The 17,115-nt window shown below is 38.9% G+C and overlaps 1 protein-coding gene across 2 annotated transcripts in view; it reads right to left on the reverse strand.

Moving 5' to 3' along the window:
- LOC150081768 (Ig-like and fibronectin type-III domain-containing protein 2) overlaps positions 1-17,115 on the reverse strand; it is a 550,711-nt gene that overhangs the window by 174,824 nt on the left and 358,772 nt on the right. The window lies entirely within an intron of this gene.

Raw genomic sequence — 17,115 nt, forward strand, 5'->3', positions numbered from 1 at the left:
GGCCACCAGATTGAAGAAATTAATTTTCATTCAATTAACATAAAAAGGAGATCAGAAAATTTGCTCAAATTACAGGACTATTAGCATAATTTCTCATGCTAGCAAAATTCTTCTTAAAATAATATTAAACAGAATATCAAGGAAACTTGAAGAAGAAATGCCAGATGAGCAAGCAAGCAAGCAGGTATCAGAAAGGCAGAGGAACTAGAGATCAGATCTTAAATCTACAACTGATTATTGAAAAAAGCAAAAAATTTAATGTTCCAGTCGTTTTACGTTTTATAGATTATTCAAAAGCATTTGATTCTCTTCACAGATGAGTAATATGGGATTCCCAATCCACATAATTCGGCTGAATAAGCTACACTTTTTTTTTTTTTTTTTTTTTTTTGTAAACCCCAAACACCTATAGTATTAGAACCTATAGTACTTAGTACCGTGCTTGGGTTGGAGGTTGAGAAGACGAAAGACGATATTTGTTGACATTGGACTTGAACTTCTGTAGACTGTAATTTTCAGCAAATATGTATGAAGGAAGGTTGTCCCAGAAAATGGCAGTTGAATGAATAAACGAAGAAGATGAAAAGTTGGTTCTGTGAGTTTGAAGTTGGACAGTAAATGGATGTTGGCTGGTGGTGGCACGTGTTCAGACTGTTTTGATAGAGCGAGAGCAGGAATTACAGAAGCCAATTCAGAAGAACAGTGCCCATGGAAATATCTATAGAAGAAGAGGCATGCACGAGAAACAGTACGACTACAAGACAGCAAGTGGAGAGACACTGTTAGAGATGAATCATTAATTAACTTAACTGCCCTCTTCCGAACGGAAGCAAGAAGCCTGAGAGAGGTTTTGGGGGCACCGCCACAGATGTGGGAACAATATTCCATGGTAGGGTGGATTTGCAATTTGTACAGAGTGAACAGTTGTTTGGAAGAAAAGTAACGCTGAGAGCGAAAGAGAAAACCAATTTGTTTAGATGCAGAGGAAACAATATTTGTAATGTGCTTGTACCAAGAGGAATTAGAAGTCAGGGTAATCCCCAAAAGAGATATAGCAACTTGCCTAGAAATCGAAGTGTCACCAAAGATAAGCATGGGAGCAGAAGAATCCTTTTTGCAAGATATAAGACAAGACTGAGTTTTAGAAGGATTGAAATCAACTAAGTTGTCTTTGCCCCAATGGAGAATTACCTGGAGATCGGCATTTAAGGAAATGGTAGCAGATTTTTGATAAGTTGAAGTTGATTGAACAGGACAAGGTTTCTCAAAATGGAAAGTGGAATGCAATGTGCTATTATCGGCAAAACTATGGATAGGGTTTCCAGTCAATGGAAGAAGGTTCCTCAATATACAAGAGGAAAAGAGTGGGAGAAAGAACTGAACCTTGGGGGACACCGGCATTAGTGGAGAAGTTAGAAGACAGAGCCATCTACCATCACCCTCAGTGAGCGATCGGAGAGAAAACTGGATAACCAATTACAAAAAACAGTTGGCAAAACATAAGATGGAAGCTTGTTAGAAGACCTTTATGCTAAACATGATTGAAAGCCTTTGAGATGTCAAGAGCAACTGCTTGTCTTTCGCCGAACTTTTCCATTGAATTAGTCCATAATTGGGTAACATAAGCCAGAATATCACCAGTGGATCAACACTGACAGAATCTATACTGGCGATCGTTGATCAGATGGAAGGTTTCTAGGTAGTTTAAGAGTTGGCAGTTAATTGATTTCTCCATTACTTTAGAAAGAGTAGAAGTAATTGCAATGGGATGATAATTGGATGGGAGGGATTTGTCACCCTTTTTAGGAACTGATTGGATATGAGCAAATTTCCAGCAGAAGGAAAAACACCTTTGGAATAAGAAAGTGAAAAAAGCGGCAAAGAACAGGAGTAAGTTCAGGAGCACAGGTTTGGAGAACAAGTGGAGAAATACCATCGGGATCTGGAGCTTTCTTAGCATCAAGATTCATCAAAATCCTTTTGACATCCTTTTGATGGAAGACCACAGGAGGCATTGAATGGAGCATGTTAGGAATGGTGGGAGGTGTTTTACCAAGATCACTAATACATGAGAGCAGACAATATGAAGGTTGGCAGGGTTGTTAATGACAGTATGCCACTGCAACAGGATCTAGAAAAGTTGGGCAGATGGGCTGAGAAGTGGCAAGTGAAGTTTAACATTGACAAATGCAAAGTGCTGCAAACGGGTTGCAGTAACCCCAGAGAAATGCACCAACTGTGTGGTTCTACATGCAGGGTAGCAGAGAATGAAAAAGATCTGGGGGTAATTGTGTGGTCAGATATGAAGTTTTCTGACAGTGCAGACACGTTACCAGAGCAGGTAATGGGTCTTGTCAATGATATACAGGAATTCTTCTAGCAGGGATAAGGAGGTGATTATCCCCTTGTATAAGGCAATGGTCAGGCCACACCTTGAGTACTGCATAAAGTCTGGAAACCTCATTTTGGGAAGAATCTAGAGTTGCTAGATTGAGTATAGAGAAGTGCAACAAGACTAGTGAGGGGAAACAAAGGGGTGCACTTATGAAGAAAGGTGTAAGTTCTGCAAACTGCAGCATCTGGAGACTAGGCACATGTGAGGTGATCTGATTGAGGTGTATAAGGCCTTGAATGGTTTGCTCAATTCTAATGGAATTCTTCTTCCTCTTGATCAGAATACAAACCTGAGGTAGAATAAGCTCAAATTGAGGAAAGACAGTTGTAGATTCGATGCATGGAAATTCTCCCTTTCGCCTGAGGGTAATTGATGCTGTAACAAACTTCCATCTATCATTGTGGAAGTTGTTACCTTCTATAAATTCAAGAAAGAAGTGGACAAACTTTTGGAGCAAATGGATGGGTAAAATGGGAAGTTTTTTGGGTTTTTTTTGGGTGATTATAAGCTTGCTTTCTTGAATCATATGCCTCTGCTAATGCTAATGCTAATGCAACTCTGAGGAGAAGAATATGTGAAGGAAGTAAGAAAAAAAAGAACTGTTTCTGAATGCGAGTAAAACTAAAATTATGGTGATTGGTGATAATCTCAGTTCCAGTAAAGTCAAGGTTAATTGGCAAGATATCAAAGAAGTTAATGAATTTGATTACTTAGGGTCAAGAATAAATAAAAATGGTGACTGGTCAAATGATGTAAAGAGATGTCAGGCAATTGCTAAAACGTTGGTCACCGATCTGATGGAATTATGAAGAGAGAGAGATCAAGATCTGCCCCTAAAGATGAAATTGACAATCAATGATTCATTAATTTTTCCAGTTGTCACTTATGGATATGAAGGATAATATCTGAAAAGAGTTGACAAGAAGAAAATTGAGGCATTTTTAATGTGGTGTTACAGGAGAATACTGCGCATTTCTTACCTTGATTGAAGAAGAACTGAATGGGTATTGAATCAAATTGGCAGGCCTAAAATTCTTCTTCATAGCATCAACAGAAGAAAAATCAAATTTTTTGGACACAGCAAGAAGGGAAAATTTTCTGTTATTATTATTATTATTATTATTAGCCATATGGTGCAAAGAAGCCTGAGGCTTATGCTGCACCAGCCAAAAAAAATTTTTAGAATTACCCTGAGAGAGAGAGAGTCAGAAGTTGAAGGGAGTCACCAAGAAAGAGAAGAATGATGATATCCAGTTCAGGACCCTGGGTGTGCCAAGCCCATACTCACTATTGAAGAATATAATGGAAGGAAAAGTCAAGGGTAAAAGGAACAGAGGAAGACCTGCAACTAGGGGAAAGGATGGAATCCAGGAACTTCTGGGCATGACAGTTTGCATTATCGCTCGTAGAGCAGAAGATCGATGCAGTTGAAGGAATTGTTAATGACCACAACAGCTCCTCAGGGAGCTATGTTACTGGAAGATGAAAGATATTAATGCAGGTATTGAAGTAATTTACAAAAATAATGCAAAAATTGCATTATGATTTTCTGTTGTGATTGTCTGGGGACTCTCCTGTTCCCCCCAGTGGTAGCAATAAAGCTTGGGCTTATGCTCTTTAGAAACAACTATGATCAACCATAAGTTGACCCAAAGTAACTAATAATATTTTTAATCATATTGTTTAGATTCTATACTTGTTTCAAATGGTGAATCTGCTTTATTCACCATTTGAAACAAGGTCAATAATGCAGGTTACCTGTTGTCTGGTGATGAAGTCAAATAGTTGTGAAGCTACAAGCCAGAAGATTATGAAGAATACAATGAAAATCTCAACATGCAAAAAAATGAGCAAGCAAGTGTGAATGTCTTATTATGAGTGATTTCAATTTGTCCCTTATTAAGTAGAACAAGTGAGAGTATGGGCATTGCTCTGGACATGGAATTAAAGCTTCATTAAGCTTCATTCCATGGTGAGCTTAATGAAGCTCACCATGGAATAAAAAAATTTTAAATAAACTAGATGATTATTATTTGTAATAGCATGTTAGAGAAAATACTATGGACAAGAATATTCTTGACCCGATCATTACTTATGAACAAAATGATAACATAGGGTGCTCTCAGTACAGGAACCATTAGCAGGAAATGATCATGCAGTTCTTAGCTGAAGGATGAAGAAAGAGATTGCATTTGTTAAAAGTAAAGGCAGGAGTTTCAAGTTCAGTAAACAGGACTGTGATAGTTTAAGATACTATATGGCTTCTATCAACTGGGAAGACAGCAAAGGGGTGTGTGAATACATTTGAATTATGGAACACAACAGTCACAGAAGCCTAAATGCATATATATGATTAAGAAAATATAGCACAAGAAGGATGCCAAGAAGAATGAACACTGAGCTGGCTAATCTAATAGAAAAGAAAATGATGGCAAGAGAAAGTTAGAAAAAAATGAAAAGTATACTGAAGCTTATAACAGCTACAAGTTGATCTGTAATAGTACTGCAGAAAATGTTAGGTTGGCAAAGGCTGAATACGAAAATTTAGTGACTAACAGAGCAAAGAATGGGGAGGGGGAGAGGATTTTTTCATGTATGTGAATATAAAGAAGAAAACAGATTGGGCCATTGTGTAATGGGTGTGAGAAAGCCTTAGATAACTCACCTGATGTTGCTGATGACTTTAACAGGTACTGTTTATTAATCTTTATAGATGAAACATCCTTCACAGTGAGAAGAGCCTGAACATTATGAAATTATCAATACTGAAATCACAGAAGATTGTTTATTAGAAAAATTATCACACCTACAGCAAGTGATCTGTGGATAGCATATACACAATAATTTTGAGGGAGGCAGTAAGCAAGAGAGAGAGAGAGAGAGAGAGAGAGAGAGAGAGAGAGAGAGAGAGAGAGAGAGAGAGCACTGAATCACTAGGGTTAATTGGGAATGCATCATTGGACTTCGGAGAGATTCTTTTGGATTACAGAAATGCCGACGTACCACCAATACATAAAGACAATTCTGAGAACCAAGTGGGTAATTACAGACCTTGGAGAAAAAAAGGCATGTAGTTACCCACTTCAGTGGTAGAGAAAATCACTGAGGAAATGAAAAAGAGTGCAAACAGAGGCACATTTAGGCAGAATTGGAATTCCAATGGAGAGGCAACACAGGTTTGCTAAAGGAAAATCATGTTTTGCTCATCTGGTTATCTGTTTTGACAGAGTTACTAATGAACTGCATGTAGGAAATAATTTCAACATTATTTGAATATTAGCAAAACATTTGCCTCAGTCAGTCCCTCATGAGTTGGAACATTTTGGAATCACAGATAAGATTCTAAATTGGATTGCAGGATGTCTGCAGAGCAAAAGACAAGATTTTGATTAATAGTTCCTATTCAGATTGGTCTAATGCTAGAAGTTGGGTCTCCCAAGGCACAGTTCTGGGACTACTTGTTTCTGATTTTCATAAATAAATGATATAGATGAAGAGATAGATAGTGTGAATATCAAAATTTGCAGATGGTGTGAAGATTGGGAAAGTGGTTGTGATCAGTGCCAAGCAGTACTCCTTCAGAATTACTAGGTTAGGCATCATGGATAGTCAGTAAGGTGGCAGAGGGTTGTTTTTAATGCAGCAACATGCAAAGTTTTATATATGGAGAACAGCAACCCAAAAATAATTTATACATTTGGTGGGGTTTATATTAAAAATGAATCTATTTAAGCTATCAACTTCTACAGCTTGCACTTGAACATCACGCCACACAGCTGAAACCCCCAAGGCAGAATGCACTGGTCCCAAAGGAAATAGTTGCTGTTGGTGATTCTAATGTCAGGGAAATGGGGAACATATTGTGAAAAAAGGATAGTTGGAACAGGCCCAGGATATGTCTGCCAGGGGCAAAGGTTCATGACATTGTAGAGCAGATATCTTTTAAGGGCACAAAGGGTGATATTGTTGTACACGTAGGCACTAATGATATTAAGAGTAGGAGACCAGCGGAACTACATAACAAGTACAGGTCAATGCTGAAAAAAAGCCATGAGTTAGGGTTGAATTTTAAAGTGTCTGAAATTCTTCCCAGACACGATAAGAGGGTGTATATGATGAGAGCCTTGTCAATCAATTCAACCCTGGAGAGACTGTGCAAGGCTCAAGGGGTAGACTTTTTTTCAGCCTGGTCCGTGCTTGTTAAAAGGAGAGACTGCTTTCACAGGGATGGGATACACTTAAATAGAAAGGGTGCAAGAATATTTGCTGATGCTATGGAGGCAGAGTTTGGTGAGTCGGAAAACTGCTAGATTGGGGGATACACAGACTAACAGAGTAACAGCAGCTGCTGGCAGAGGTCAAAGTGATTCTTGCACTGCTTCTATTGAAATGAGCAGCAGCCTGGAAAGCAAGGTAATAGAGATTCTTAATGCATGATGAATCATTGCTGATAATCAGATCAAGAGTATTACTCCCTCTAGTTGACTCCCGAACATGCTGATGTAGAAAACAGTCATCCAATAAATCCACAAAAGCCTTGCTAGTGTGTGTGTGACGAACCCACAAATTCCAGTCAATATCTGGGAAATTAAAATCCCCCCCCTTATAAGACTCTCTGATTTACTGACCCACTCTATTTCCCTATACAGTTTTTATTATACTCATCAGATTCATTAGGCCTATAACACACTCCTCCTCTCAATTTAGATTTTCCAATGCTTATGTCACACCAAACTGACTCCACACTGCACTTTTCAGCAATGTCGACTGGCTGTACTTCCTTGGATTTTATGTGTTTCTTAACTAATAGCATAACACCTCCTCCCTTCCTATCCTGTCTATCCTACCTATACACATTGTACACCCCAAATTCCAGTTCTGCATTCCTCATATCTGTGTGACACCACGTCTCTGATATCCCAACAATATCTGCCTTTGATGTTTTGAGTAATACCTCAAATTCATGAAATTTATTTACCAAACTCCTAGCATTAGCATTAGTAGAGGCATATGATGCAAGAAAGCAAGCTTATGCAGCATCAGCCAAAAAAAAAAAAAAAAAAAAAAAACCACTTCCACTTCACCCCTCCATTTGTTCAAAATACCTGTCCAGCTGAGCCTTAAATTTATTTAGGCTATCAACCTCCACAACAAGGGATGGAAGTCTGTTCCAACAACCAACTACCCGCTGGCTAAAGGCAAATTTCCGCACATCTATCCTACATCTGTCTTTCCTCAATTTGAATTTATGCCTTCTCAGGTGATTATTCTGAGCAAAAGGAAGAATCCCATCAGCATTGAACATGCTCAAACCATTCAAGGCTTTATACACCTCTATCAGATCACCTCGCCAGTGCCTAGTCTCCAGATACTGTAATTTGCAAAACTTAAGCTTTTCTTCGTAAGAAAGGCTTAAGCTTAACTAATCTTGTTGCCCTTCTCTGTACTCGTTCCAGCAGCTCTACATCCTTCTTGAAATGAGGCCTCCAGACCTGTATACAGTACTCATGGTGTGGCCTGACCATTCCTTATACAAGGGAATAGTCACCTCCTTATCCCTGCTAGAAAAATTCCTGTATATCATTGACAAGACATTTTCTGTATTTATAAATAATGATGGTATATCAAGCTTAATGTCCTTAACAACCCTACCAACCTTTGTATCATCTGCAAACTTGGACATTAGGCTTGATATACCATCATCAATATTATTTATAAATACAGAAAATAATAATGGACCCAACACTGAACCGTGAGGGACTTCACTAATAGCATTAGTCCACAATGAGCAGTGTCCATTGATTACCACTCTCTGTCTTCTCCCCCTTAACCACCCCTTTATCCATAGCAGCAATTTGCCTCGAATGCCACACTGCTCCAATTTGTGAGAAATTAAACTCACAGGTCTATAATTACTTGTGTCAGCCTTTGATCCTCCTTTGTGAATTGGGGTCACATTTGCACATCTCTAGTCTATGGGTACCTCCCCTGAGTCTAAGGAAGCTCTCATAATTATGGCTAAGGGTTTGCTTACTTCCTTTGCTGCCTCCTTTAATATAACTGGATAGATCTCATCCACCCCAGGTGCCTTTCTTGTGTTTATCTTCAAAAATTTCTCCTCCACTTTACTCTCAGTTATTACACGATTATCTAGCTTACTGCCAGAGTTGAATACACCTCTTGTATTCCCCTTGTTGAATAACTCCTCATGTGTGAATGTCGATGCAAAATATTCATTTAGTTTGTTAGCTACCTGAGCAGGATCATCAACAGTTGAACCATCGATATCAAGTAGACCAATCTGATTCATCCCCTTCCTTCTAGAGTTTACATAAGTAAAGAACTCTTTGTTTTTTTTTTTTGCATCCTTTGCCAAAGATATAGAATTTAAATACTATCTCAGACCATCGTAGTCGCCTTTACGAAAGCAATAACCCTACCCTTTACCCCTGATGGTAGTTACCTCTTTGAGTAAATCCCACTTCAGCACACTGTGATCACTGCCACCTAGTGGTTGCATTGTTGTACATTCAAGTATACATGCACCTGTTCCTATTCTTAGCTACCCTAACACAACCCATGTGTTTACTTGTACCGCAATGACTCCCAGCACTCTCTGAAATCCCCTACATCTTGTTTTCCAGCTACTGCTCATTCCAATAGGAGCAGTGCGAGAATCACTTTCACCTCTGCCAGCAGCTACTGTTAATCTATTAGTCCGTGTATCTCCCCAAGCTAGCAGTTTTCCGGCCCACCTAACATTGCCTCGATAGCATCAGCAAATATTCTTTGCATCTTTTCTATTTAAGTGTATCCCATCCCTGTAGAAGCAGTCTCTCCTATTAACAAGCACAGACCAGGCTGAGAAAATTAAACATGGCAACTCAGCTTGGAGAAAGTGAGAACCTTTGGATGCCAAGGTCACCTACCTTAGAAAACATTTCATGTGTGTGGTCACAACAGGCAATTCTTCTTTGTTGATTGCCACTAACCTAACTGTATGTTTTGACTGAAATAGTCCTTAAGAAAGGTTTCTGATATTTAGTTGAAGGGAGATGAGGGATGTCTCTGATGGCAATTGCTTTGCAATTATAGAACTCTGACATTTGAGATTTTCAAGCTTTTCTAAGAAAACTTTATGTAAGATGAGTATTCTTAAATTAATGAGACAGTTGGACACTTCTTGCTGCAGCTAGAATTTATTTTATTTCACATCTAATAGACTGTCTCTATTGTAATTAAGTATCATTATATCTAAACAAATTTAATACAGTATATCTTTAAAGGGACCAAGTAAATATACCTAACAACGATGAGCACAGCACTTGTGAAGTTATGCAGATGAAATGATAGTGTTATTTCTCCCACGATAAAATTAGAAATAACATTGGAAAAGTTGTAGTGAATCATAATGCAAAATATCTACATATTTTATTTAATGATGCCTTTATTACTGAATAATTGCCTAATAATGAAAAGAATTGCAAAATAATGAAAGCAATGAATAAACAAGTATGATGAAACCAATAATTTTGAGAATTTGCCTAAGCAGTATCTCTACAAATTCTAATGTTCTGAATTGGTAGAAATACTGCTTATGTACAAGCACTGAAGAAAATAAACTTAAGTTTCTTCAGTGCTTATATACAAGTACCAAAGAAAACTGATGACAAATATCAAACAATCCAATAACACTAGCCAATATGATTTTTACCTCCAAGAACTTAAATGCTGTTTTTAACCAGTTTTCATGTGTAGATTTCAAAAAATTACCATGATAGTTTCACATCACGCCATTAAATATAAAGGCAGTTACGTTTTACTAAAATATGCCAATTTTGCATAATCTTGCCAATAATGTATCACTTACTGATTTATTTTAGCATTAGCATTAGTAGAGGCATATGATGCAAGAAAGCAAGCTTATTCAGCATCAGCCAAAAAAAAAACCACTCCCATTTCACCCCTCCGTTCGTTCGAAATACCTGTCCAGTTGAGCTTTAAATTTGTTTAGGCTATCAACTTCAACAACAAGTGATGGAAGTCGGTTCCACCAACCAACCACCCGCTGGCCAAAGGCAAATTTCCGCACATCTATCCGACATCCGTCCTTCCTCAATTTGAATTTATGCCCTCTGAGGTGATTATTCTGAGCAAGATGAAGAATCCCATTGGCATTGAGCATGCTCAAACCATTCAAAGCCTTATACACCTCTATCAGATCACCTCGCCGGTGCCTAGTCTCCAGACTCTGCAATTTGCAAAACTTAAGCCTTTCTTCATAAGAGCAACCCTTTGTTCCATTTACTAATCTTGTTGCCCTTCTCTGTACCCATTCCAGCAGCTCTACATCCTTCTTGAAATGAGGCCTCCAGACCTGTATACAGTACTCAAGATGTGGCCTAACCATTGCCTTATACAAGGGAATAATCACCTCCTTATCCCTGCTAGAAAAATTCCTGTATATCATTGACAAGACACCATGAGCTACTCTTGCAGCTCGTCTGCACTGCTCAGAGAACTTCATATCTGCCTGCACAATTACCCCCAGGTCCTTTTCATTCTCCACCACTGTCAGTGTAGTACAAGCAGAGTTGATACGTTGCTCTGGGGTTACTGTTTCCCATATGTAGTACTTTACATTTGTCAATGTTAAACTTCATTTGCCACCTCTCAGCCCATCTGTTCAACCTTTCCAGATCCTGTTGCAGCAGCATAGCGTCAGTAGTGTCCTTAACGACTCTGCCAACCTTTGTATCATCTGCAAACTTGGACATTAAACTTGATATCCCATCATCAATATCATTCATAAACACCGAAAACAACAACGGACCCAACACTGAACCTTGAGGAACTCCACTAATAACATTAGTCCACGTTGAGCAGTGTCCATTGATTACCACTCTCTGTCTTCTGCCACTCAACCATCCCCTTATCCATAGCAGCAATTTGCCTACAATGCCACACTGCTCCAATTTGTGCAGCAGTCTTCCATGTGCAACAGTATCGAAAGCCTTTCTAAGATCCAAATATATAATATCAAAGTTATTCCCTGCATCCAGTTCTTTTGTGACTACATCATAGTATCCAATCAAATTGGTCAGGCAAGACCTGCCCTTAACAAAACCATGCTGCGTCTGAGCTATAACGGAATTCTTGTCTAGATGATCCTGCAGTGCTTCTTTAACCAGTGCCTCCATTAATTTACCTGAAACAGAAGTTAAACTAACAGGTCTATAATTACTTGTGTCAGCCTTTGATCCTCCTTTGTGAATTGGGGTTACATTTGCACATCTGTTCTTCATGCATTAAGAATCTGCAGATAAATGAACCACTAGGTGGCAGTGATCACAGTGTGCTGAAGTGGGATTTACTCAAAGAGGTAACTACCATTAGGGGTAAAGGGAAGGGTTATTGCTTCCGTAAAGGCGACTACGATGGACTGAGACAGTATTTAAATTCTATACAGTGGGACCAACTGATGATGTTACCAACAGCAAATTCAAAATGGGAAGCATTCAAAGAACTTATCTTGGAAGCTACTAGGCTTTACATACCAACTAAGAAATATTGTTCAAGGTTTAGGCCAAAATGGATGTCAGACGAACTAATGAGGCATATGGCAGAGAAGAAAAATGCATGGGATACTTACAAATTAACACATGACACAGAAGCCTATGATAGATACAAGTTGATATGCAACCAAGTTACAAAGGAGGTTAGGCAGGCGAAGGCAGATTACGAGAAATCCTTGGCAAGGGATGCAAAGAAAAACAGCAAAGAGTTCTTTACTTATGTAAACTCTAGAAGGAGAGGGATGAATCAGATTGGTCCACTTGATATTGATGGGTCAAGTGTTGATGATCCTGCTCAGGTAGCTAACAAACTAAATGAATATTTTGCATCGACATTCACACATGAGGAGTTATTCAGCGAGGGGAATGCCAGAGGTGTATTCAACTCTAGCAGTAAGTTACAGAATCTTGAAATAACTGGGAGTAAAGTGGAGGAGAAACTGTTGAAGATAAACACAAGAAAGGCACCCGGGGTGGATGGGATCTATCCAGTTATATTAAAGGAGGCAGCAAAGGAAGTAAGCAAACCCTTAGCCATAATTATGAGAGCTTCCTTGGACTCAGGGGAGGTACCCATAGACTGGAAATGTGCAAATGTGACCCCAATTCACAAAGGAGGATCAAAGGCTGACACAAGTAATTATAGACCTGTGAGCTTAACTTCTGTTCCAGGAAAATTAATGGAGGCACTGGTTAAAGAAGCACTGCAGGATCATTTAGACAAGACTTCAGTTATAGCTCAGACACAGCATGGTTTTGTTAAGGGGAGGTCTTGCCTGACCAACTTGATTGGATACTATGATGCAGTCACAAAAGAACTGGATGCAGGGAATAACTTTGATATTATATACTTGGATCTTAGAAAGGCTTTTGATACTGTTGCACATGGAAGACTGCTACACAAATTGGAGCAGTGTGACATTGGAGGCAAATTACTGCTATGGATAAAGGGGTGGTTGAGGGGGAGAAGACAGAGAGTGGTAATCAATGGACACTGCTCATCGTGGACTGATGTTATTAGTGGAGTCCCTCAGGGCTCAGTGTTGGGTCCATTATTGTTTTCTGTATTTATAAATGATATTGATGATGGTATATCGGGATTAATGTCCAAGTTTGCAGACGATACAAAGGTTGGCAGGGTTGTCAAGGACACTACTGACACTATGCTGCTGCAACAGGATCTGGAAAGGTTGAGCAGATGGGCTGAGAGGTGGCAAATGAAGTTTAACATTGACAAATGTAAAGTACTACACATGGGAAACAGCAACCCCAGAGCAACGTATCAACTCTGTGGTACAACACTGACAGTGGTAGAGAATGAAAGGGACTTGGGGGTGGTTGCGCAGGCAGATATGAAGTTCTCTGAGCAGTGCAGACGGGCTGCAAGAGTAGCTCATGGAGTATTGTCAATGATATACAGGAATTTTTCCAGCAGGGATAAGGAGGTGATTATTCCATTGTATAAGGCGATGGTCAGGCCACACCTAGAGTACTGTATACAGGTCTGGAGGCCTCATTTCAAGAAGGATGTAGAGCTGCTGGAACGAGTACAGAGAAGGGCAACAAGATTAGTGAATGGAACAAAGGGGTGCTCTTACGAAGAACGGCTTAAGTTTTGCAAATTACAGTGTCTGGAGACTAGGCACCAGCGAGGTGATCTGATAGAGGTGTATAAAGCCTTGAATGGTTTAAGCATGCTCAATGCTGATGGGATTCTTCCTCTAGCTCAGAATAATCACCTGAGAGGGCATAAATTCAAATTGAGGAAAGACAGATGTAGGATAGACGTGCGGAAATTTGCCTTTAGCCAGCGGGTGGTTGGTTGGTGGAACAGACTTCCATCCCTTGTGGTGGAGGTTGATAGCCTAAATAAGTTTAAGGCTCAGCTGGACAGGTATTTTGAACGAACGGAGGGGTGAAGTGGAAGTGGTTTTTTTTTTTTTTTTTTTTTTGGCTGATGCTGCATAAGCTTGCTTTCTTGCATCAAATGCCTCTACTAATGCTAATGCTAATCTCCAGTCTATGGGTACCTCCCCTGAGTCCAAAGAAGCTCTCATAATTATGGCTAGGGGTTTGCATACTTCCTTTGCTGCCTCCTTTAATATAACTGGATAGATCCCATCCACCCCAGGTGCCTTTTTTATGTTTATCCTCAACAATCTCTCCTCCACTTTCCTCTCAGTTATTACAAAATCATCCAGCTCATTGCCAATGTTTACTTTACCTACATCATTCTCCTTCCTGAATAACTCCTCATGCGTGAATGTAGATGCAAAATACTCGTTTAGATTGTTAGCCACCTGAGCAGGATCCTCAACTGTTGAACCATCAATATCCAGTGGACCAATCTGATTCATCCCTTTCCTTCTCAAGTTCAAGTATGTAAAGAACTCTTTTCTGTTTTTCTTTGCATCCTTTGCCAAGGATTTTTCATAGTCTGCCTTTGCCTGCCTAATCTCCTTTGTGACTTGGTTACAGACCAACTTATATCTATCATAGGCTTCCATGTCACCCATTAATTTGTATGTATCCCATGCATTTTTCTTCTCTGCCACATGTCTCATTAGTTCATCTGACAACCATTTAGGCCTAAACCTTGAACAATATTTCTTAGTTGGTATGTAAAGCCTGGTAGCCTCCAAGATTAGTTCCTTGAATGCTTCCCATTTTGAGTTTGCTGTTGGTAACATCATCAGTTGGTCCCACTGTACAGAATTTAAATACTGTCTCAGACCATCATAGTCTCCTTTACGAAAACAAAAACCCTTCCCTTTACCTCTGATGGTAGTTACCTCCTTGAGTAAATCCCACTTCAACACACTGTGATCACTGCCACCTAGTGGTTCATTTATCTGCAGGTTCTTAATGCATGAAGAATCACTACTGATAATCAGATCAAGAGTATTGCTCCCTCTTGTTGCCTCACGAACATGCTGATGTAGAAAACAATCATCCAATAAATCCACAAAAGCCTTGCTAGTGTGCGAGTGACCAACCCACAAATTCCAGTCAATATCTGGGAAATTAAAATTCCCCATTATAAGACTCTCTGATTTACTGGCCCACTCTATTTCCCTGTACAATATCTTATTATACTCATCAGAGTCATTAGGCCTATAGCACACTCCTACTCTCAATTTTGATTTCCCTATGCTTATGTCACACCCAACTGACTCGACACTGCCCTGTCCATCGATGTCGACTGGCTTCACTTCCTTGGACTTTATGTGTTTCTTAATTAATAGCATAACCCCTCCTACCCTCCTGTCCTGTCTATCCTTTCTATACACATTGTATTCCCCAAATTCCAGTTCCGCATTACTTATATCTGTGTGACACCACGTCTCTGATATCCCAACAATATCTGCCTTTGATGTTTTGAGCAATACCTCAAATTAATCAAATTTATTTACCAAACTCCTAGCATTGGTGTACACGCAGGTATACATGCACCTGTTTCTATTCTTAGCTACCCTAACACAACCCATGTGTTTACTTGTACCGCAATGACTACCAGCAGTCTCTGAAATATCCTGCATCTTGTTTTTCAGACTTCTGCTCATTTCCATAGAAGCAGTGCAAGAATCACTTCCACCTCTGCCAGTGGCTACTGTTAATCTTAAGAGATACAAGCTAATCTCATTTTAAGAGATACAAGCTAATCTCCTCATTTTAGCAATATATCCTGGCCTCAGATTTCTTGTGATAAACATAATTAGACTTCTACTTATGGTTCTTAGGTTCAAATTCCGATGCAACAATTTACAATTTAAAGAGAGCACACAGCGTTTTTGGTGAGGTTTTTGTAGGCCGTGCCAAGGTTTTCCAAGTATTAACTGATCATGACATGTTCTCAGGGTTGTAAATCTATCCTCCAAACAGTAGTGGGGAAGATAATAGTGATCAAGTTCAAGCTGAGGGTTCCTCAGAAGCCTCCACTTCACAAGATGTCAACTATCAGCCAGTAAGTTCAGGTAGTGAGGTACATTTAATAAAATAAGATGAGTTGAATTATTTGGTTTGAGACTTAAATTTTCTGAAAGAACAAGCTGAACTGTTAGCTTCTAGGTTACAGCAATGGAATATACTTGCAGCAAGAACAGAAATTTCAGTGTTTCGAAAAAGACATGAAAGTTTTTGAAATATTTTGCGACAGAGGACAGTATGTGTTTTTGCAAAGACATTATTGGACTTCTGAAAGAACTACGTGTCGTGCATAAGTCAGATGAATGGTGTTTAATCATAGATGCCTCAAAATTAAGTTTGAAAACAGTTTTGCTTCATAATGGCAATGAATTTCCATCAGTTCCTGTGTTTCATTCAGTTGGACGTAAATAACATCATGAAAGCATTTCCAAGGTTCTACATACTATAAAATACCAGGATTATGATTGGAACATATGCAGTGATCTTAAGGTTATTGGTTTGCAGGGGGCAGGTTTTGCAAAATATTGTTGTTTTTTGTGTTTGTGGAACAGCTGTGTGACAGAAAAACATTATGTTATGCAACTTTGGGACAAGCAGGACTAGATAAATAAGGTAATGGATTTGCATACTTGAGAAGTATGTTTCCTAATTTAATATATGTCAAACTTAAGTAAGAAATTTTTGTTGGACCCCAAATTAGGAAACTCCTGAAAGATGATGTGTTTGAAACACAGTTAGAGGAGGTTGAATTGGCAGATTGGCGCATTTAAGTACATGGTTTTTTTGGAAAGAAGAAAACTATGAAATGTTGGTGTCTAATTTGCTGGAGTGATACAAAAACATGTGTTGTCAAATGTCATTGAAAATTCATTTTTTTCATTCCCATCTCAAATTTTTCCTCAGAAATCTGGGAGATGTGAGTAATGAACAAGGGGAGTGGTTTCATCAAGATATTTCCACGATGGAAAAGTGGTACCAAGGTCGCTGGGTTCCTGTAATCATGGGAGATTAATGCTGGTTCCTTGTGTGGAGTAAGTAGGATTACAAGAGAAAATCCCTTAGTAGCAAACATTTTTATGGACAATTATAGGTATACTGATTATATATTATTGAAATATAATTATTTCGCAATGATTTATGACAATTTTTTTTTTAGTTAAATGAGTTATAGAGAATGTATAATTTTTTTCCTACACTTGTATTACAAACTTGAATTAT

The sequence above is a fragment of the Mastigoproctus giganteus genome, chromosome 8 (genome assembly GCF_048544385.1).
Source record: "Mastigoproctus giganteus isolate SK-2022 chromosome 8, ASM4854438v1, whole genome shotgun sequence".
Taxonomy (NCBI): Eukaryota; Metazoa; Arthropoda; class Arachnida; order Uropygi; family Thelyphonidae; genus Mastigoproctus; species Mastigoproctus giganteus.